Source organism: Nannobrachium achirus, assembly GCF_963921795.1.
Source record: "Nannobrachium achirus genome assembly, chromosome: 18".
NCBI classification, from domain to species: Eukaryota; Metazoa; Chordata; class Actinopteri; order Myctophiformes; family Myctophidae; genus Nannobrachium; species Nannobrachium achirus.
In genome coordinates, this window is record NC_137825.1 from 11444647 (window position 1) to 11469167 (window position 24521).

General features: G+C 44.2%; 1 protein-coding gene across 1 annotated transcript in view; it reads right to left on the reverse strand.

The window, feature by feature from the left end:
- Positions 1-24521, reverse strand: part of LOC308302836 (kinesin-like protein KIF19) — a gene marked incomplete at both ends in the record, with an annotated part of 248323 nt that overhangs the window by 145211 nt on the left and 78591 nt on the right.

Below are 24521 nucleotides of genomic sequence, written 5' to 3' on the forward strand. Positions count from 1 at the left end.
GCGTCTGTCTACTATTCTATCAACAACAAAGCAGGAAGGCCTGGGAAAATCACGTTAAAAAACGAAATAAAATAAAATCCAACCATCTAATACAATTAAGAAAACATATTGTAGTGCAGTAGTTCTCAAACTTTATATATATCAAGGATCTGCATAGCTCTTGAGTGTGTACAAAGATCCATTGGTTCCATTTGTACACGCTCAGAGTTACAGACCTGTAAGGGTCCCTTTTGGAACCCCCTCAAAGACCCCATGGGGTCCCCGGACCCCACTTTGAGAACCACTGTTGTAGTGCTATAAGTTGCAGTGCTAGCAAATAAAAACACATCTAACAGGAAAGTTTGACGCGTTGCCGCCACCTTGTGGAAACAAAAGGCATGGACCCTGCCTGGAGAGCATGTACAGAAAATGCACTGTAAGTTTCAACTTCATCAGTGATCAGTAGTGCATCGTTTTCATGTCCAGATCGAATCTCCCAATAAAAAATAAAAATACAATTCTCAGTGTTCATTTATCCCATTTGAACTCTGTACAAAATGTAACCAAATGAACCCTCACATGTACATTTTCAGAGTTAAACGAACACTGGGTATTTTTACTGTGCAGGCAATTGTTGCTTATCGTGTAGCGTTTAGTTTATCCCTTGTCATCCTCCTAAAATAAGGCCAGTTGTCCCTCACACATCTAACACAGTACATTGATCCCATGTCTTTATCAGTAGGTTTGGTCAAAGTAGTACCAACATGTTATCATCAACACCTTGTAATGAATTGGTCTTAATATTATTAAAAGATAGATTAGTCCATCCACAGTCGCTTGACATCATGTTCAAAACTCTAATTCAACATTCAGATTGACGATTAAACTCAAGCTCAAGTTTGTACTGTAGATCTGCTATTTTTGAGGGGTTTTGTGACCGACAGCGATGATATTTATTATTTTTATAAAAAACAAATCTATTCCTATTCTGCCAAATATAAAGCAGCATTTCATTCATAAAATACCTGAGAGCCTTCTCAGGTGGTCAGGTGGTTACCAGTTCCAGAGGGTCTCAAATCAATCATCAATCATCTTTAGGTTGTACAGAGAATAACTCAGGCAAGCTTCTGAATCCCTGCTCTGTAAAGCAAGTCTGATGCTGGGAGGTTTGTGGTTTTGGTCAATTGTCAATTTGTCTTAGGGTCATAAAATAGATATAATTATATTGTCTGGCTACTGTGAGTCTAGAGCAGTGTTTCTCAACCACTGTGCCTGGGGACCTTTGGTGTGCCCCTGAGAAGGGTCAAGTATGCCCCTTGAAACTGCTTGAAAGCCAGTATTGTATTTATCATCTTAAAAATGATTTAAACTAGTGCCGATCTACAAGCACACAGCCGATCTACAAGCACACAACGCCTCGCGGTGCGAGGCGTTGTGTGCTTGTAGATCTGCTGTTTTCACTACTGTTGTGCGACAGCTTTGTATGATGAAGCAGGGCTTTACTTTGCGAAGAATCGTACAAATGTGAAACTTGGAGATACAAGGTTTCTTCCCGACAGTGACGATATTTACACCCCCGTATTATGTTGGTGTGCCCATGGATTCTTGGGACACGAATAGTGTGCCCATGCAGAAAAAAGGTTGAGAAACACTGGTCTAAAGAGGCCTTCACACTTAAGCACTTAAACCCTATACAGGTTTGTCTAAAAGAAATAAGAATATTGGGTGAAAAAGCATTGGAAAGCAGCAGATGCCATAGCGTCCCAAATCATCACTGACTGTGGAAATGTCACATTGGCAACTCTGACTTCAGAAGGTTGACATCTCTCTATTATAAATCCATCTTTTGAGTGGTCTTGTGTAATATTTTTAGATTTACATTAGCAATGTATCTCACTTTTCCACAGTATTCCTTTTTTTTAGACAAACCTGTATAATTTGGTCCCACAGGGGTATCTTTCCCCTTCAACACCAAATCTCCACGGCGAAAATAGGCGATTTACAAACTCACATGGAGGGTCTCAAAGCGACACATTGTGAGCTTGTGGATCTGCTATTTTCCCAGATTATGTTAGCCCTCTTTTTGCAGAATGTTTACCCAGCTGTGACGCGCACAGAATATGGACACTATGGACCATGTGATATACCAAGCAGATGATTGAGCAGAGCGTGTTGAAGCAGCAGCAGCAGAATGCCGGCTGTACCTCCTGAATCACAAACCTGCATAAGGTCTGGAACTGAATGAAGGCAAATACAAAAAGCCAAATTTAATACTCAAATTTCTCCCTCCTCGCTTCCTCCCGTCTTCTGTCCATTGGTGAAATTGGTGACCTACCGAAATATGTGACCGTCTTGTGGACTTCACATAACTTACATGGAGGTCTTTAAAGGACAACTTTAGTTTTTTACAACAAGGGTTCACATTTTAGATTGTAATTAAAGAATATAAAATATGAGTGTTAAATCGATTTCATTTACTTCTTTCTATTGTTTTAGAGATTCTTATTTCAGTGGCTGGGGGCATGCGTACAAGTGGCTAAATATGTCATTTTACACAGAATAAGCCCATTCCCAAGATACAACGCAACCTTTCATGGTTGGATGTGACTTATGGGGGCTAGAAGTGTTACTGTAAATAGCAATAAAGAAACTGCTGGCTTATTGTGTCTAAAAAGACATATTTAGCCACTTGTACACGGTAAATGTAGGTAAAACAATAGAAAGAAGTAAATGAAAACATTTTAACACTCATCTTTTCTTTTCTCTAATTACAATCTAAAATATGAACCCTTGTTGTAAAAAAACAAATACTTGGCCTAAACACCGCTAAGTTGAACTCTTCTAATAAACAAACCACACTGACGTTGCTATGTAATGTAATGTCTACATGACCAATGTCACTGTAACACCGCCATGCTGGTGGACAGACGACGGAGGAACTGAGGAGGGAGACATTTGAGTATTGGAATTCAGCTTTAGGCACTGTGTTCACAGAAAGCCTTTTCTTTGAGTGGATGTCCATAGTGTGGCTTGAATGTCTGCTCATCTGCATTATCAGAAACAAATAGCTTAGCCTAAAAACAATGGCAAACAAGGGCTTCTCATGGTTGTGAACCGTTCAACGTCGGGTCGAAACAGCCCGTGTTGCCGGACACAACCAGGAGGATCCAAAGATGTTGAATGTTTTCCATCTTGAAGCTCCCAGGGTGTTGTGCAAAGAAACGCTGGGGTGTCGCGTGAGTGTTGAAACGTGACGTTTGGAAGCCTGATTTGAACTTCGTTGCGATGCGAGCTCAGAGACATCGTCGCACGACAGAATAAAATAAACATTACAGCAACCAATGCGGACAGGCCAACGATGTTGGAATACACAAACCTGATCCCTTGCAAATAATAAGGACATAATACGGACGAGCCGCTCGACCAAAAATACGTATATATACGAAAAAAGGTTACTGGAGACGTTCTCTCAACGTCTCACACCCGTTTTATAATGTTTGTCATTGAAAAATAGATAGACACCTCCAGACACAGATATACTGTACTTTGCAGTACAATTGGACTGCCAGAGACAGTGCTGGTTTTGGTGGAGGGGGAGTCTGTGCGTATGTATGGGAAATCCTTAGTGTCTGCGTGTGCGCTGGGCCCCGGGCCCCGTGATGGTGACATAGCGCAGGGGCCTCCTCAGTGACTGCCCTGTGGTGTTGCCGTAGAAAAGAAGGCCTCCTCAGTGTCTGCGTGTGCGCTGGGCCCCGGAGCCCGTGGTGGTGACATAGCACAGGGGCCTCCTCAGTGTCTGCGTGTGGGGCCCATGGTGGTGACATAGCGCAGGGGCCTCCTCAGTGTCTGCGTGTGCGCTGGGCCCCGGGGCCCGTGGTGGTGACGTAGAGCAGGGGCTGGGGCTGCCTCAGGTGTGGCCCTCGCCTCAGGTTGCTGATGTTGGTGGTGGAGGACTCGTTGGTGGAGCCTGTGGACCAATCAATAGACAACACTTCATTAAAAGTTGTAACAAAAACAACAAATGCCAATGTTATAAGCTTCTTGATTATTAATGTTGCTGTATACTTGTGGCCTATTTGTCGCCTATGATGATGCTGGTTTACTATGCAGATCTGTTGGTTACATATTGATGCATTTTTTGCATCTGCCTAAATAATTGTAAATACTGATTCCAGCACTTGATTCCAGCTAGTCAAACTGATAATAAAACTGAATTGAATTGAATTGAGGCTCTAGCAGTGCACTGACTCACCATTATGTTCTGTGTGATAGTTATGTACCAGCTCAACCACTCAATAGATTCATATCTACAGTATATACCACATGGCAGTTGTATACCTCTGCCAACCAGGTGCTGTTTACAGTACATGTCTGTCCAGAGTCATGATATACAGGTAGTATGGGAGGTAAGTTATCTTGATCTTTGCCCAGCTACTTCTAATCAGTTCATGCTTGAGTCCAATACAAGTGGACATTTGTGCCAAATGTCATCATGAGATCCCCTCAAGATATTGCGTTCAAAACGTTAAACAAAGTACTGTATGTATGTACAGATGGACAGACGTATGAACGACATAATGCACATAGCAATGCGTGTCTTTACCTGTCTGCTGTGTGTTGTGGAGTGCTCTGACTTTGGTGAGAGGGGGAGGGAGGGTCCTGTGGTGGGGGGGTCTCAGCAGGGGGGCGGGGGGCTGGCCGTTGATGTGCAGGTGGGGGTCAGACGTGCTGTCCAGAGGACGGAACCTCTGGGCCGTGGTGGTCTTGGTCTGAGGCAGCTGTGGGCGGGGGGAGCAGTGGGAGTATTAGAACAACTTCAACTACACATTTAATTATACAAACTGCAAAATGTGGTGTGAGTGGAATTATTTTTCCTACAAGCTCCATCATTCGGAGTTTTCAGGAAAGGGGGGAAGACAAGACATAGAAAGAAAAAGAACAAGGAAATCTCTTTTTCCACCATGTTTCAGGGACAGAATATTTTCTTGCATCGCTTAAAACCATGTCAAAATACCATGATTTATTTCGTTTTAGTGATTAATTTGTCAACATAATATAATTTTGCAGCAGCTGCTTTCCACAGACCCACTTTGCACTTTCGCTGCAGTGCTGCAAGCGAGTGAGACCAGCTGTGCTGCTGACAGGTGTAGTTGCTCAATGACTAATCCATCGGACCATAAAAAACTAAACTAACAAAAAACAAATACAAACTAGAAGCAGTGCTCTTCCGAGCACAGGTCTCCACCAGGCCACACAAATCGGCCTGTTATAGCGCCACCATGAGGCTGATTTGAAAAATGTGGGGCAGAGGTTCTAGATTGGCATCCAGGGAGTGTGTGTGCTCAGTTTGGCAGAGATCGGGCCAACGGTGACTGAGATTAGCTGCTCACAAACTGCGAGGACGCACGGACGCACGCACGCACGGACGGACGCACGCACGGACGGACGGACGGACGGACGGACGGACGGAGGGGAAAACATACTCTCCCTCAGCCTTCGGCTGGTGGAGACAACAAATTAAAATCGAATCTTAAAGTGAAAACAAAAAGTGAAACCGAAATGAAAAAAAAGAAAAAAAAAAAAGAAAGAAAAAAAAAATATATATAATAACCTTGCTTCCCACGCAGTCCGTTCCTTCACTTCAAAAGCAGAGACAAAGTGACAGGCTCTATGTAACACGCCCCAATGTATTGTATTTAACACCGGTGACTACTGCTCACGCTTCTGCTGCTGGAAAGAATTTGGCGTTGCGGTGAACAAGAAGTCAATACACTCACCGCTTGCCCGGTGACCTCGAAGGAGCGGGAGCGCCTCTTCCTGCGGCGCGCCTCAAAGTCCTGCTCGCCGCGGGGCGCGGCGGGTTGGGGGTTCTTGTTGAGGAGGGGCTGGCGGTTGCGGGGGCGCGTCCAGCTGCCCTGGGGTCCCGCAACCCCCGGCCCCTCCCCTCCCGTGCTGCTGGACAGGTTGTCGTCCGAGGTGGCGTGACGCAGCTCCGGGCTGGGCTGCCTGCTTGCCAAGGTTATTTATTGGCAGAGAAAAAACGCAACTATTTTAGCATCATCGTTTTTGTACAAATCTGTTGACAAATAGAACAAATATCAGATCTACAAGCTCACAGTGTGCGTCAGGTGTTCTTTTCACCTTTGACATTGTTTGATTGTGTACATTTTAAAACTCTGCAAAGCCTTTTATTTCTGTTTGTATCATGTATTATTCTGACCAAGTACAGCACAGATGGTCGTTGTAAACTTGCTTTATAAATAAAGTTTGAGTTGAGTAGAGGTGTGAGCTTGTAGGTCAGCTATTCCTGCTATTTAAAACATTATATATAAATATTTGTATTTAGCGAATGCAAAGTCCTTAAGCCAAGCCAGGCCAAGCCATATATAAATAATTTAAAGTATAAAAAGTATTGTTTTGGTTATTGGTACCGGTTATTGTAATTTCTTATGGTTTGTTTTGTTTACAAAGCCTTAAAGGCAAACATAAATGTAATTCTGTTTTATATGTTTCAATGCTAAATGCCAAAAACACAAATGTGTTTGTTGTCAGTTGCAATTGTTTTTATGACAATTCATCGTCAACTAAAATGTAATGATCTTGACCCAAAAACATAGAACGTAAAAATGAATGGACAACCTAGATGTAAATAAAGCCTATTTGGCAAGCGTGTTTCTTAAGGTAATAAAATCAAGTGTGATGTTTGGCAAAAACCCATTCACTTGAATAGAGAGCTATTGTTTCTGAGACCAAGCACTGGGGAAACAGCGAAACTAGTGGCCATTCATGTGAACTGTCTCTTCCTACTGTACTACTGTATATCGCCTCAACTTACAAGCCGGATCCTTGGCCCTTGGCCTAAAAGGCAAACAGAAATATACATTTGGATTTAAAATGTACGTTCCAACGTTCAATGCCAAAAGACACAATGAAACTGTTAATTTGTCTCCGTCGGGAGGAAACCTCCTATGTCCAAACACTGTTACTTTTCAGGATTCAAATGCATAAATAGCTAAAGTAGCAGATCTACAAGCTCAAAACGATCTACTACTTTTTCGTGACACTAGTAATGATCAAGTAGGGCGTTAATTTACAAAGAAAAAGTTAGAATATGGACATAAGATGTTTCAACGAATTGCTAACTTTTCTTTCCTACAACAATAAATCAAATCGTCACTGTCCAGCAGAAACCTTGTATCTCCAAGTTTCAAGTAAAGCCCTGTTTCATCGCACAAGACGAGTGAAAATAGCCGATCTACAAGCACACAACGCCTTGCGAAGCAAGGCGTTGTTTGCTTGTAGATCGGCTATTTTCACTATTTTAACACATTTTTAAAATGTTGAATACAAAACAAACGGTTTTGGAAATACATGATTTCCACCCGACAGCGACGAAAATAAACCGTCATGATGATGACGGCGACGGCCCCCTACCTGCCACGCCGCAGTGCCGGGCCTCTGGGGGGCACCGTCTCGCTCAGCGACAGGCTGCTCTTGTGCTTCTTGGGGTCGAGCGGGGAGGGAGGGGGGGGCAGCCTGGCGGTGGCGTCCACCTCCAGGGCCTTGGAGCGCCGGCGGGCCGCCTTCACCGCGATGCTCTGGACGCCTCTCAGCAGCTGCTGCCTCTCTGTGTGGACGCACCCAGGAGGAGACAGAGGGCTTTAGAGAAGGCCTGGTATACAAGTATATCACGCACAGCATACATCTGCTATGGAGTCCTGTTTGGGGTCCCAAACAAGTACCTGGATAGGCTCCATTATGTCCAAAATTCAGCTGCAAGAGTTTACAAACGCATCGATTACAAACGCCTCCTTCTCACCTACAAGTGTCAAAACGCCCTGGCTCCACAATACCTCTCAGACCTCCTCCATGATAGACCTACTCTGTCACGGACTCTGCGGCCCACACTCGGACCTCCTCTCTGTCCCCAGTGCAAACAAGCGAAACTTGGGTGACAGAGCCTTCAGTGTGGCAGCCCCCACCCTGTGGAACTCTCTCCCAATGGAGATTCACCCTCATGCTCCAAAGCTGGACTCTTTTAACGCTGCCTTGAAAAGACACCTATTCGCTCAGGGTTATGGCATATCGTTTTTTGTTTGGTTGTTTGTTGCGACCGTAGGGAGCTACTTACTGTAGAAACCTCCACCGGCTGTCCGTGGGTGAGTGAGTGAGTCAGTCAGTCAGTCAGTCCGTCCGTCCGTCCGTCACACTTTTGCCCTGCTCATATCTCCACAACCGTTGCCCCCATCCATGCCAAATTTTGCACACACACTCCTTGACTGCCAAACTACAACCTCCAAGGACCCCCGGAGCCGACCCCCAGATGTAAAAAATGACCAAATGTGCTCACACGTCACACGTCACACTATTTCCCTGCTTATATCTCCGCACCCGTTGACCCGATCCATGCCAGATTTTACACACACACTCCTTGCCTGCCAAACTACAACCTCCAAGGACCCCCGGAGCCCCAGGGACCCTGGGGGACCCCCAGATGTAAAAAATGACCAAATGTGCAAAAATGACCAAATGACCACCCCAACGGGGCTGCTCACGGGGAATTCCCGGGGACCACCGACTCCTGGTGCTCCAGAACGGATGCAAAAGTGGTGGCGCCCCCAGTGGAGGACCCCCTGCCACTGCAGCGCACATAAAATGCCGTAACTCGGGCTAGGAGCGTCCGGGAGAGCCGGGGCCGCTACCTATTCGTCCGCCAAGGCAACGCGGAGACCCCACCCCTCACATGGCCCTATTGTAGCGCCACCTTCAGGCCGATTTTAAAACACATTTTTGGACACTGCTCCTACAGTTTTTGCCCTAAAATCACGAATATCACTACACAGCATGTCTACACTCATGTCATCAACATGGATCAGGAAGATTTTGGAAAAACACATTTTTGCCCTATTTGTGGAGATAAGCCACCTACGGTCGCTTATCTCCCGATTAGGGAGTCTTACTGGTCTATGGTTAAGTAAAGTGTCCTTGGGTTCATGAAAGGCTCTATATAAATGCAAGCTATTATTATTATTATTATGCTGACTCAGGCTTACCTCTGCGTGACAGGGGGAGCTCGGCGCCAGCCTCGCTGCTCTCGGGGGAGGAGTCCAGATGGCTGCTGACACTATGACTGAGATGACTGAAGCTCAGAGAACAGTCTGGACCAATAGGGTGCAGCTGAGGATGAGGATGAGGACACACAGATGGAAGGGGTAAATGGTAAATGGTGCATTTATACAGCGCCTTTATCCAAGGAGCTTTACAGAGATTGTTCACCCATTCACAGGAAACCGTGCAAGGCACCAACCTGCTCACCGGGAGCAACTAGGGGTTCAGAGTCTTGCTCAAGGACTCTTCGACACTAACTCTGGGGGAGCCCAGGATCAAACTGGGAACCTTTCTGGAACCCTCTGTGTTAGGGTGTTCTAAGAAGGCAACTCTACCCCTGAGCCACTGCCGCCCCTAAGGGGTAGCGGATAAACCTAATTGTTATTTTATCACATGTTCTTGTTATGTTGTGTTGTTGCTGCAATGTCAAGAAGTCAAAAGCCAATAATTGTACCCCACTCATGATGCCTTCACACACGCAGATGCAAATCTGCAGTGCCATTGATTTTCAAAACAGTGGCATGGCACGGAGATACATTTTTCAATCATTCATTCATTCATTCATCAGTGAAGATACAGAGCCTACAAAGCTCCACACAATTCCTGCTTGGAAGTTCCTGCTTGGAATTATTTCTGTCTTGGTCCATGTACTTTTTAATTCATGCTTTATTTTCCTTTACATTTTACTTGCTTGTCCACGCATGTTTGATGAAACAATTAAACAGAAACTGTCTGAAATGCTGCTTCACTTGGTATCTTTGTAAATTTTGTTTCTTTTGTATCTGCCAGTGTGAAGCCAGCATCACACTATAATGTGATGTAAGTACCAGTAAAGAATGTTGAACCCAATATGTCTCACCTCTCTGTTGTGGTTTCCATTGATGTGAATGGGAGGTGGGGTCATCACTACTGAGTTCTTCATATGCCTGGCATGAGGACTGCTCTTAAACACCCGGTTGTTGTCCCTGAAATGTAAACACAGGCAGACAAGAGAGAACAGTAATTAGGAAATGTTGAGCATAAAGATATTCTGTTCCTTAAAACAGTGACACTCAAACTTTTTATTATTAAATGCCAAGGACCCACAGTTTGGAATGTTTGGATTATTAGGCCACGGACACCCCATCCACTTGGTTCCTTGAATGGGGGCAGGGTGTGTGTTTAGTTCATTCTTACCCATCGGATTCGGGTAGGATAGGGGGCAGGGTGTGTGTTCATTTCATGCTTACCCGTCGGGTTCTGGTAGGATGCGGGGCAGGGTGTGTGTACAGTTCATGCTTACCCATCGGGTTCTGGTAGGATGGGGGGCAGGGTGTGTGTTTAGTTCATTCTTACCCGTCGGGTTCTGGTAGGATGGGGGGCAGGTTGTGTGTTTAGTTCATGCTTACCCGTCGGGTTCTGGTAGGATGGGGGGCAGGGTGTGTGTTTAGTTCATTCTTACCCGTCGGGTTCGGGTAGGATGGGGGGCAGGGTGTGTGTTTAGTTCATTCTTACCCGTCGGGTTCGGGTAGGATGGGGGGCAGGGTGTGTGTTTAGTTCATTCTTACCCGTCGGGTTCGGGTAGGATGGGGGGCAGGGTGTGGGTCAGTTCTTACCCGTCGGGTTCTGGTAGGATGGGGGGCAGGGTGTGGGTCAGTTCTTACCCGTCGGGTTCGGGTAGGATGGGGGGCAGGGTGTGCCGTCGGATCTTGGCCTGTCCTCGCCTGTTGTTGGAGCCCCCGTTACGAACGCTCTCCTGGTCAGAGTCCCCGTCCTGCAGGGGGTCCTGCAGGGGGTCCCGTCCACGGCTGGGCAGCGTGATCTTAGGTAGAGAGCCCTCCTGGAGAGGAAGACAATACCATAAATACATTACAACAGTGGTTCTCAACCTGTGGGTCAGGATCATTTATTTTGGGGGGTCCCCAGATGATTAACTTAATGTGCAACTTGTTTTCTCACTCAATGGTAAACAAACCTAAATATAAAGTTAAACATAAATCATTTCTAAAGTGACAATTGAAGGACTTTTAATACCTCTAAAATGACAAATTAAACTTTGGCCAAATTGTCAAATATTAGAGGCAGACATTGTGAAAATATGTGAGCATTGTGAGCATGTAGATCTGCTATTTTCACAATAGAACTGTGTTATAGAAAATGTAATGCCTCAACTCTTAGTGCTAGTAGTGCCCTAACCCTAACCCTAAGCCCAGTTAAAATATGATTATTTTGGGGGTCACAGCCTGAAAAGGTTGAGAACCACTGCATTACAATACAATACAATTCAATACAATACAATCACAGGGTGATTTTAGGCAGAGGTCACCACATAAAAACATAATTTTAACACTTTCTGTACACTTTTTTGGAAAAGAATCTTCCTCCTGGTATAATCATAATACCTGCGCGACCTCGCCCTCTAGGGCGCTGACACAACAAAACATTGAAAGTGTTTTGCCTGTAGAGCGTCAATGAAATTCTGTGGATCCAGTGTTATATAAGAGAAGTTGTTGACACGGATGCACTAATTGAAATGGTCCCTTCACAAATTGCCATTGTCAGGCCTGGAATTTTGTCATTTCAGGGGCAAGGCCACTTGGCCTTTGGTGTTTTTTTGCGGGCACAAAGGCCAAATACCAGGGCAGGTAGACACCGGTGTCTACTGTCTACATATTGACCAGGGCCTTCATGGCCTCCATGGAATTCCTGCCCTGGTACCTACCTTCATGGAGTGAGTGATGGAGACCTACCTTCATGGAGTGAGTGATGGAGACCTACCTTCATGGAGTGAGTGATGGAGACCTACCTTCATGGAGTGAGTGATGGAGACCTACCTTCATGGAGTGAGTGATGGAGACCTACCTTCATGGAGTGAGTGATGGAGACCTTCTCCAGAGCCATGGCTCTGTCCAGGTTCCTCTCGTCGTGTTCCCTCAGGTACATGTCGTACAGCTCCTGGAGGTGAGGAGGCACCAGCAGGCTGTGGTCTGAGACACACACACACACACACGCACACGCACACACACACACACACACACACACACACACACAAGCACACGCAAGCACGCACACACAGGGACATGCAGAGAATGTTAGAGAGGCAGGGGCTGAAATTTCTAAAAGGGCCTTTTGGTGAAAACATCGAAGATAGCAGACCTCCAAGCTCACTTGGAGGTCGGCTATTTTCGATGCTTGATTTCTACACATTTCTGGATTTCTACATAAGATTCATCTCCTGAACTTGAACTTCATTCAAGCTCAGGAGAGTTTGGACATGGAAAGAGGGCAATTGCATTTCTTTCACCATATTAAAAACTGCATTCATGGTCTGGAGAGGGCACTTTTTACAGACGGATAAAAAGGCAGGGGCTCAAGCCCCATTTGATGTCTATGCACACACACATTATAAGCATCGTCATCATCATCTTCAACCATTATTTGAACTTTGACAAATACAGTAGATTGAGAGAGAGCCACTCATTGAGCAGTGCTAATCGCTCCTACATATGGCTTTGTCTGTATGTATGTATGTCGGCTGGGATCACTTCCAATGTGGGGTTTCTGATCCGGTCGGGAGTGGAAACAGCATGTGTCATTTTGTAGTCATCAGACCCAAAACACCCAAACCAATTCCTTGTGCTCAAGGGCATAATCTTAGGGCCTACCCAATAAAACCCTTGATGTGGCGTAGTTTTGCTTATTTTTTTGAAAAGTTTGTCTGGTAGATCCATCTTTTAGTCCAACTCGCAGCAACTGGCAAGACCACACTTCTCGAGCATTCAAATAGGGATTGGGGAAACAAAGCGGCGCCGCTTCTTCTGCCCCGTTGCCGGTTTAGGCCACGCCTAGACCGGATCACACGGCAGGGCCGGATCTAGCCTTTAGCACTCACCTCCAATCACCTCCAGCCCATGCCGCGGTGGAAATAAAGGGGGGACAAACCGCCTAAAACACCCGAAATGCATAGAAAACTACGCATTTTGGCACACTTATACCTATAACACGCAATACAAACAACAGGTCTCATCAGTTCATCTATCCATCTAATAGTTGTAGCATAACATTTCAAATAGTTTAATATTTTTAGATTTTTGCATGCCATCATGTTAGGTGGGGCAGACAGGGCATTTAGGGGGGCATTGCCCCCCCTTGCCTATGCCTAGAACCGGCCCTGTCACACGGCCAGTTTAAAACGAATACCAGGCTTTCCTCCGAGGTGGAAAGACTGGTGACACAAGGTTAATATGTATGTACAGTATGTACTGTAAGTATGTACATAAGTCCGTCCCAAGTTTTGGCCAAATTAACTCCTAAAAGACATCGCTCTCTTCACACTGAGTGTGATTTTTGTATATGCTGCAGACATTATTTGAGCACAAATGCAATTCCAAAGAGTTCGTAGAGTCCCTTTAGGTCTTTAAAGGAGTAGTTCACCCCCAAAATGACTTCTCTATTGATTATAGTAAAAAAATTAACCCCATTGATTTCAAATGGGGACCCAAATGCATTCGGGTCCCCATTCGAAATCAATGGGGGTAAATTAACTAAAATCAATGTTTTGTCATAGGAATGCGACAAATACAAACAGTTATTATTGAACTCAAGTGTGAGTAATCAATAGAAAAAAAAATCATTTTGGGTTAGGGTTAGGGCTTTAATTGATATATTTTGTTACGTCCTTTAATGCATCTCTCCACGTCTATAGTCAAAATAAACACTCAAAGGGGAGTGAACGGCGCCCTCTGCAGGTGAACTGGGCTCACCGTCTATGAAGCGCCTCTGCTGCTGGATGATCTGGTCACAGAGGTGGCGGTGCTGCTCGAAGCGCTGCACCACAAAGTTCTTGTGGCGAATCACGTTGTCCTTGAGCAGGGCGTGAGACTGCATCTCAGCGTTCTCGATCTCCAGCTCGTGGACCTTGCAGTTCAATTCAAAAGGAGCTTTATTGGCACGGGAAAACGTAACGTTTACATTGCCAAAGCAAGGGTCAAAATATAAAAACAGTTGAAAACATAACATAATTATATAATTATATACAGTTGGATAGCATTGTGTAAACAGAGCTACAATATGTCACATTTTGTCCTTTCTTGTCATGTTTAGGTCTGTCACAATCATTACATAATCGTTTAATCACAATTATTTGAGATAATCACAATTATTTTGCATAATTGTCACGTTGAAAATGTTTTAAAATAGCAGAAATAGCAGATGTACAAGCTTACTACGTGTCACTTCTTGACACGTTGTAAGCTTATGGATCAGCTACTTCCGCTATTTTCAAAAGAACATTTTAAGTATAAAATGATTAAACATGTCAGTAATCTGCCCTGTGCAGTTTGTGATTATGAAGCCTAAATGGCAAACAGAAAATACGTTTTTGTATTCATATGTTCCAGTCTTCCATGCCAAAAACACTAATTAAATTACTAATCATCAATTTAAATGTGTAATGGTTTACAGCTCAGGTGATGTTTAGCAGAACTCACCTTGCAGAGGAGTCCCAGCACCTCGCGCTGCTCCTCAGAGCTCACTCTGCGAGGGAGCAGCTCCTCCAGGCAGCGAGCACGCTCCCTCAGCTCCACCAACCTGCGCTCCAACGACGCCTGTGATGAAAAGAGAGACGGTTTTATTACCACGGCAGTTCTCAACCTTTTCAGGTCTTGATCAGCCTCAAAATAATCATATTTGAACCAACGAAGCCTGTGATGAAAAGAGGCCGAAAGAGGGACGGTTTTATTACCACAGCGTTTCTCAACCTTTTCATCAGCCTCAAAATAACCATATTTGAACTGGGGACCCCCCCCCCCACACACACACACACCCTGACAAGCAGTGGTGTAATAGTGATATAGTGGAATCAATAGTTTGACTCAATTCCACAAGTAAATATTGTGAAAATAGCCAATCTACAAGCTCACACTGCCTCGCGTTGCGAGATGTTGTGAGCTTGTAGATCGGTCCCGACCGCCCAGTTTGGGAACCACTGGTCTTTGGACTCTCCAAAATCTGACATCAGCATCAGGACCCAAAACTCTGACATCAGCTGGGCTCTACTAGGACACAACAAGATGGTAGACCTTTTATAGGTCATCAGCTCCCTCTAGTGGTCAGTGCAGAGTCATAATAGTACATTGGTTCTCAAACCTTTTCATGTCAAGGACCCCGAGATTGACACATATTACCCCGCCGACCCCCATTTGAAAAGACACGCCAGGCTCTAGCAGTGATTCTCAACCATTTTAAATTCAAGGACCCCCAGTTTCAAATGCATTAGCCTACGGACCCCAATTTATGACGTAAAATGGACGTACAAATGGATCATTTGTACACTTTCTGAGTTACAAACCCAAAAGGGTCCATTTGTTTCCTTACTATAATTTATCTGGGGACCCCTGGAACTTACTAACGGGTCCATTTGGTTCCGTTTGTACACTCTCTGAGTTACAGACCCATAAGGGTCCATTTGGTTCCTAACTATAATTTATCTGGGGACCCCCTAGAACTCCCTCAAGGACCCCTGGGGGTCCCCGGGGGGACCAGTGCCAGTACCTTCTGCTTGCTGATCTTCTTCTGCTGGTTCATGAGCGTTCCCAGGGTCTCACGGGCGAGGCCCACCTCCCGGGTCTCGGTGCTCAGGTCCGGGGGCGTCTCAGGACAGTCCGACTCCTTCTCGCTCTCCTCCTTGTTCACGCTCTCCTTCCTCCTCTCTGCACGCCACTTCCTGCGCCGCTTGCACCGCTCCTGTTCCCAGCTGAACCCAACAGACCAAGATAACTATAAGTACATTTACTCCAGTAGCCTACTGTATGAGAGTGAAACTATTACCTTTACTTTACTTCCATATGTGCATTTTTCAAAACTTCTCAGAGGGCAGCCTTGATTTTGTCGGCTAAAAGAGGAAAGTAAACAGGAAATGCCTTGTTTGGGCATTTCCTGCTGAGAGCAGTTTCTCTAAACACCTCACCTGATGACACGCACGGGTGAGTTTCAGTGATGTCATCAGAAGCACTGATGGCAGAAGACCGGTGTAGTTTGGAATTATGCCAAGTTACATCCAAGGTATACTAGTCTTCTGATGCTACTGTATACACTAGAGTGCACCGCCATCTTTTGGGCAGTGTGCAATGCTAAATACCCTAGAGTGCATTGCCATCTTCTGTCTAGAATAAGTATTTCATTGCCTTCAAAAACATTTATTTTTCATGGCTTTGAACTGGAGATAAATATTCTGTGACTACTTGAAAAAGTACGAAAAAACTGAAAATCTGCGTCAGTTGTTGTATTATGTATGTATGTTACTGGGGCAGTTAGTGAGTTTTAAGGACAGACTCTGCAATAGTGAGCAGGTGTTTAGACATGTACAGAATTAGGGACTAACTCTGCGATGGTGAGCAGGTGTATTATGTGTGTTAAGGACTGACTCTGCAATGGTGAGCATTTGTTGGGACGTGTGCATTAAGGACTAACTCTGCGATGGTGAGCAGGTGTCTGGACGTGTCCATCTGGATGTCCATGCTGCTGTTGTCCAGCTCCATCAGGTTCCTCCTGATCTCCATCTGCTGGCGGAAGGCCTCCAGGAGCTGCTCCCTGAGCTGCTCCATCTCTGCCCTGCCCTGGTGGCCAGAGTGAGCCTGAACCTCCGCTGTACAGGAGAACAGGGGAGGGGAGAGGAATGGTGCATTTATATAGCGACTTTATCTAAGGCACTTTACATACTGTAGATCATGCATTACATTCACCCATTCACACACACATTCATACACCGATGGCAAAGGAAACCATGCAAGGCACCAACCTGCTCACCGGGAGGTGTGTTTCAAAACAGCAACAGGTGTAAGTCTGGATCTTGTAAAGGAGCGCTTGTTTTCGGTGATGACAATGGAGGCACGCCGTCTCAGGCAACCGTGAGCCGAGTGAGCGTTAGCGAGCGAGTCGCTGTGTCAAACATTGTGAAGGTCACATGAGCCGACTCAGTGCTATTAGAAGTAGTAAACAAGGGGACCAGAATAGTAAATATTCGGCCCCCCGACTTTCGGCACCTCCGCACGGTCCAAGTGAAGCTCCCTACTTCCGGTTCAGCCAATCACAAGCTTCTGCAGGTGGGTCTTGCCTTACCGATGTTGCTGTTTTGATACATGTAGGAGGAGGAGGATGGATCGCACACAGTGGCAAGAGTTGTCTTTTCTTTATTATTGCATTTGCAGATGAGAAACAAACGTTTCGGCTGTAAGCCTTCTTCAGTGTATCTGATACTGCAGGGTGTCTGTGGTCTATTTATAGAACCTATGACAGGTGCCCAGGTGGACACCATCACTGCCAATCACCCTGTGGGGAGGATGACACCTTGCACCTGAATGGTGATTGCTATCAATGGTTAATGTGTAATAAGTCAACTCTTCTTTTCATTAAATAAACAATAACAATACATGCATTTTTCTTTAACAATGTACACAAATACATAATCAAACCATCTCATATTAAACCAATATTTGTCGCTGAGGACATCGGGCAGCAGATTGCCTTTCATAAATCAGCTTCAACCATTAGGATAACAAATGTATTTGCAATTAAACAGCAACTATAACCATGTGACCGGCGGTAAGGAAATAATGACGATGCCCAATTGTCTTTTTAGACTATAATGTGTATATCCATTGTGCCACATTTTGTGCACCAAAGTATTGTGTCAAGGGCTAAAGAGCCACGTTATCTTTTAATATCGGAAAGTGGGCGGTGTCAATGTTTCAACAGCCGATCACAGAAAAGGAGACATGTTACATTCTTCATTCATGCCCAGGGGAAATAGTGTTTTTAAATGGTGAATCCAATAACATTCCCTTTGTAGGAGTAGTTTCTCATGATTACCACCTCTACGGTTAAGCCATACTTTTTCGATACCAATGCATTTGAGATCATCCACTTTGTGGTTCTGTTCACAGAAGTGACGCGCCACGGGTGATGTCACGTCAGCTCTTTTAATGTTGCTTCTGTGTTCATTCAGCCTTATTTTCAGCTTTCGGGATGTTTGGCCTATGTAATATTTGTTACATGGGCAGTATAGCAAATAGATTACATGAGTTGTGTTACACGTTATCAAAGACTTGATGTTAAACTCTTTATTGGATCGTGGATCATGGAAAGTGTTTGTTTTCACCATATTAGCACATGAAGTACAGGACCTACAAGGGAAGTTACCTAAAATTATTGGTTTAGTCGAGTCAGAGCGCGGTGGTAACCAAAAAGTTTATTCATTGTTATAATACAACCACCTGCTGCCGACCAAGAGAAGAAGAAGAAGAAAAATGTCTTCTGCATTCGAAGAGATCAACAGAATGACGGAGTCAAAAGCAAACTCTTTCACCTTCACCCAGGAAGAGGCCGACAACATCTTGGTCCCCGGGGATGACACCCTGACAACCGCCTCGTCTCATTTTGATGTGAGGGAGATAAGATCTAACCTGCTACACGCGTACCAAAAGGAGGTGCGCCTGGAACTACACGCAAGAACACTCAGCGAATATTATCGTGCGGGTAAAATACCAAAGGGGTTGAGACTGCGCAACTTTGAACCCACAATTGGGAGAGACAATCTAGATTTTTGTAAAAAGTGGTGTGAAATATTAAACCACTGCTCAAAAGATCTAATGCTGCTCATCATCGCACATACAAAAGATCAAATACCAGCAGCGAAGACGGCTATTGAGAGCCACCTTGACGAAGCCAAGAGGATCTGTGAAAAACCTGCACTGGACAGTCTAGTGGAAGAAATCAAAGCCCAAGTGGACAAGTTCAAGGCTGACACTCAAGATATGAAAATTTGGAAATTCAGAAGGGATACAATCGACTACAAAAATGGAAAAGAATACCCATGGTTATCCCAGACACCCCACCACCCTGCACGACCAAGATATCAAGGACAGACAACGACAGCAGTCGCAGCACCCAGCGACTGGCAGAGCACCTCCGACAGCGAAACCTCCCAGCAAGAATATCGCCCCTCATCCCAACGTTTTTTAGGCCGAGGCAGAAGAGCCCCAGCCCTAGCCATCAGAGCATCAGAACGCATACAGCAGCGGGACAGAGACAGACCCGAAGGCGCCCCCGCAGGGGCAAGAGGGGGAAGGGGACGAAGAAACCAGCACAGCGGTTGGTAATCCCCCCCCAAACAGAGACGCTTGTATTCAACCTATCCTCCCGCGTACTCACTGATGATGAAACGCAGGTATTGTCAAAGGGACTATCTTTTGTTCCTACACCTAGTGCGGAATCATTCACTGTAAAAACAGAAATGTTTAAATTTTTTAGAAATATCAAATTAAAAGGTTTCTTTAATTGCACTGAGTCTTCTATTGCAAGTTCAGCAACATTACCAGTTATTAGGGACGTGTTTAAACCCAAGAGTACGTTTTGCCCTGTTGTTAATAACCATTCTATTAATACTTTCTGTAGACTAGTAGAGGAAGAGATTGAAACCAAATTCGACGGGAAACACATTTTGAAACAGAGGAAACACAATGTGACCCAATCTGAAAAGAAGGCACTGGACACGTTAGCCAAAGATAAAGATATTATCATAAAGCCTTGCGACAAAGGAGGGGGTATCACTGTAATGGACAAACAAAAATACAATGATAAGATTGAAAATATGCTAACGGACAAGAAATACTACAAAAGGTTGCTATTTAACCCCACAGAAAACCACACCGATGAGCTGAGAGCCATCATCCAAAAGGGGATAGCCAACAATTGGATTACTGAAAAAGAAGGGAATTTTTTGGTTAATAAACATCCTATTCAGCCGGTGATTTACGGCTTACCAAAAATCCATAAATGTCCCAACGACCCTCCTTTGCGCCCTATTGTCTCTGGTCGGGGCTCCGTGACAGAGAACATTTCGAAGTTTGTAGATTTCCATGTCCAGGATTTAGTTAAAGGGCTGCCTTCATTTGTTAAGGATACAAGTGATTTCTTGATCAAAATCGAGACCATAAAAAATATGAGTAATGACGATTGGCTGGTGACTCTCGACGTAACTTCTTTATACACAAATATATCACATGCCCTAGGTTTGGATGCACTCGCCTACTTTCTTGATAAGCGAGTGGAGCAGAGACCACCGAATGAATTTATCATTGAATTGATGCAATTCATTCTCAACAAAAACGTATTTGTGTTTGAAAACAGTCATTATCAACAATTATATGGCTCTGCAATGGGATCCCCTTCAGCGTGCGCATATGCGTGCCTTTTCATGGGCAAATTTGAATTGGATTACGTTTATGGCAATATGTACAGCCAATACATTAAACAATATTCAAGGTACATAGACGACATTTTTATGGTGTGGTCTGGTGACATGGAGACACTCCATAACTTTCACCAACATTTAAACTCTTGTGTAGATTCTATTTCCTTTACAATGGAAACGAGTGTGAAATCAATACATTTCCTTGATGTAGAAATCATAAAGGCGGGGAATGAATTGAAAACCACTATATATAGAAAACCGACCGACAAGAACAATTTGTTACTATTTGATAGCCACCACCCAACGCCTTTGAAGCGCAGTCTACCTGTTAGTCAATTGTATAGATTGAAACGTATTTGTAGCTCAGAAGGAGATTATACATCTCAGAGTGATAACATGTTGAATCGGTTTATAGAAAAAGGTTACCCACAGTCATGCCTTCACACAGCGGTTGAGACTGTAAATAAAGTCGAAAGAAAAGAATTATTTACTAAGCGAACCAAATTCAAGAAACCTCATTCTGTGAATTATGTGCTTACGTATAACCCTCTGAGTTCAGTGATAAAAGACACAGTAGCTAAACATTGGTATATACTGTCGTCGGACAAATCACTAAATAATGTTTTTCAACACCCTCCAATGTTTACTTTCAAAAGAGCAACCAGTCTGAGAGACCGTTTAGTGAAGGCTGATTGTTATTCTAACAGATCTAAACCAATAATTTTAGGTAACTTCCCTTGTAGGTCCTGTACTTCATGTGCTAATATGGTGAAAACAAACACTTTCCATGATCCACGATCCAATAAAGAGTTTAACATCAAGTCTTTGATAACGTGTAACACAACTCATGTAATCTATTTGCTATACTGCCCATGTAACAAATATTACATAGGCCAAACATCCCGAAAGCTGAAAATAAGGCTGAATGAACACAGAAGCAACATTAAAAGAGCTGACGTGACATCACCCGTGGCGCGTCACTTCTGTGAACAGAACCACAAAGTGGATGATCTCAAATGCATTGGTATCGAAAAAGTATGGCTTAACCGTAGAGGTGGTAATCATGAGAAACTACTCCTACAAAGGGAATGTTATTGGATTCACCATTTAAAAACACTATTTCCCCTGGGCATGAATGAAGAATGTAACATGTCTCCTTTTCTGTGATCGGCTGTTGAAACATTGACACCGCCCACTTTCCGATATTAAAAGATAACGTGGCTCTTTAGCCCTTGACACAATACTTTGGTGCACAAAATGTGGCACAATGGATATACACATTATAGTCTAAAAAGACAATTGGGCATCGTCATTATTTCCTTACCGCCGGTCACATGGTTATAGTTGCTGTTTAATTGCAAATACATTTGTTATCCTAATGGTTGAAGCTGATTTATGAAAGGCAATCTGCTGCCCGATGTCCTCAGCGACAAATATTGGTTTAATATGAGATGGTTTGATTATGTATTTGTGTACATTGTTAAAGAAAAATGCATGTATTGTTATTGTTTATTTAATGAAAAGAAGAGTTGACTTATTACACATTAACCATTGATAGCAATCACCATTCAGGTGCAAGGTGTCATCCTCCCCACAGGGTGATTGGCAGTGATGGTGTCCACCTGGGCACCTGTCATAGGTTCTATAAATAGACCACAGACACCCTGCAGTATCAGATACACTGAAGAAGGCTTACAGCCGAAACGTTTGTTTCTCATCTGCAAATGCAATAATAAAGAAAAGACAACTCTTGCCACTGTGTGCGATCCATCCTCCTCCTCCTACATGTTAATCTAAAGGGATACCGCACCAGTCGAGTCAGAGCGCGGTGGTAACCAAAAAGTTTATTCGCTGTTTTGATACATGTCACCAGGAGCAACTACAGGTAGGGGTTCAGAATCTTGCTCAAGGACTCTTGGACACTAACTCTGGGGGAGCCCGGGAACAAACTGGGAACCCTCTGTGTTCTAAGACAGCAACTCTACCCCTGAGCCACTGCCGCCGCCATTATTTGGACCTGGATGCCATCCATACTGGTGTTGAATGTTTCCTGTCTATTGCCTATCAGGCCAGAACGTATCAGGTCAAATAGAGTCAGGGTGCTGCTATTGTTTATGCTGGCTCACTGGAAACACCCCCGCTATACACTAGATGGAAAGGAGACTTAATTAGTATTGGTAACACCTGTGAAGGATGTAACATTACACTACTATTAATATATCAAAATGGCTGCTGTGGAAAAGAAAAAGGTCTATTAGTGACACCACCCCAGCGTGTGGTGCCGAGTAGCAGTGGAATAAAAAACGGTGTGACCTCGAAGTACATAATTAAATACCAGTGATCTGCGAGTCTGCAAGCTCTCTGACTGAGATAAATGGCTACGGTCAGGAGCCATAACGTTCAATGACAAGGCTGACAAGTGTTCATTAGTTCTCTGGCTGACAATGCGTCAAGGCGCCTGTCACTCACCCTGGACATGGCGGATGTCAGCTTTCTCCGGGTTGACCTGGCGACTCGCCTGATCGGCGATCTTCTTCTTGAGCCGCTGGATCTCGCAGCGCAGGTCGGAGATGATGTTGGTGTACTGGGCTATGTGGTAGGACACGTTGATGAGGTTCTTCTTGACCTGAGGAGCGGGGGGAATGAAGTTCAAGTGCATTTGATCAAGTACTGTACTTGAGTGCAAAATATGTACTGCTGGCTGATATGGTTGGACACGTTGACTGAGGTCCTTTTTTCTTGTTAAAATAAGTGTTGAAGGACTACTCCGCCCTTTCCTATCCCAAAAGTATCTCCATGGAGTCTATTAGGCAGAAATGCACCTGTCCAGTTTCACCAGCAGAACCCGGCAGCCCTCATAGCATAGAGTGGAGTCCACAAGCCTATTGCTTTTACACTATTTGTTGTGGTCAAAAGTGTGTTTTCTTCTTTTATCGATCTCTTATTATCATTACACACACATCCATGCCATCGTTGTCGCACACGAGCCGCCACACTCTGCTAAACAGATGTTATACTGTTATGTGTTTTGCCAAGTCCAGGAAAAGACTCGCTGTGATTGGCCAGTACAGTCACTTTGATTGGCAGTTGTGCCAAATGCTCCCCTCAAAACATGATTTATGAGACTGTGGCGGCTCGTATTGGACATCCAAGGCATGGATGTGTTTGTAATGACAACTAGTAACACTTTCACTTTTGACCACAACAAATTGTGTAAAAGCGATAGGCTTGTGGGCTCCACTCTATGCTATGAGAGCTGCTGGGTTCTGCTGGGGAAACTGGACAACAGGGGCATTTCTGCCTAATAGACTCCATGGGCAGTAATGTTATTTGCCTAGATGTTATTTGCTCTGGAGTTTTCCTATAGTAATCGTTGCTATAGACTGAGTGTTTGTTCCTTAATCAAGAGAGAGAACTCATACAGTATAAACAAGTGCAATTGGAAAGTCATGAAACTGATAAATGAGCAGATGAAACTGGAAACTGAAACAAAAGCTCAATGATCTTTGTGGGGTTCTCATGGAATTAATAATGGTCCTTGATGTGAAAAGGGTTGAAAACCATCAGATTTTATGGTATATATCAGGGGTCCTCAAATACAAATATTGAAGGTCCAGAAATATTTTTTTGAAACAGGTCCGGGTCCGAAAAAAAGGCGAAGGCGAAATAAGGCGGATACATTTATACAGTATGTACTGTATGTATGTATGTTTATTATAATCATTAGAATTGTTTATTTTAATTATTATTATTATTAAGGAACTTTGGAAATCTCAGTTGGAACTGTTACCCCTGCTACCCGATGCCGGATAAGCGGTTGAAGATGAATGGATGGATGGATGGATAATTATTTATGCATGTAGAGTAGGCTACATTATTTACCATTTATTGTGTAGCAATAAAACACTGGCTTATAGTTTAATTATTGGAAACTAAAGAGCCTAAATGCAATACCAATATTAGGCTTGTCGTTCAGAATGGAAAATAAAGTGGAACTTAGCGTGAGGGGGAGAGGATTACTTGACATTCAGTTGACACACGTACTGCAAAAGCCAGACTGTGCTGATTGCCTATGTCAAATGACCGGTCAAATCACGGTCAACGAGTCATAGTTATTAATCTAACACAGCCTAGGATAGCTGGCAATAATATGCGACGACACATCACATTGTTAAAGACGCATGGTCACGCATCGCGACCATTT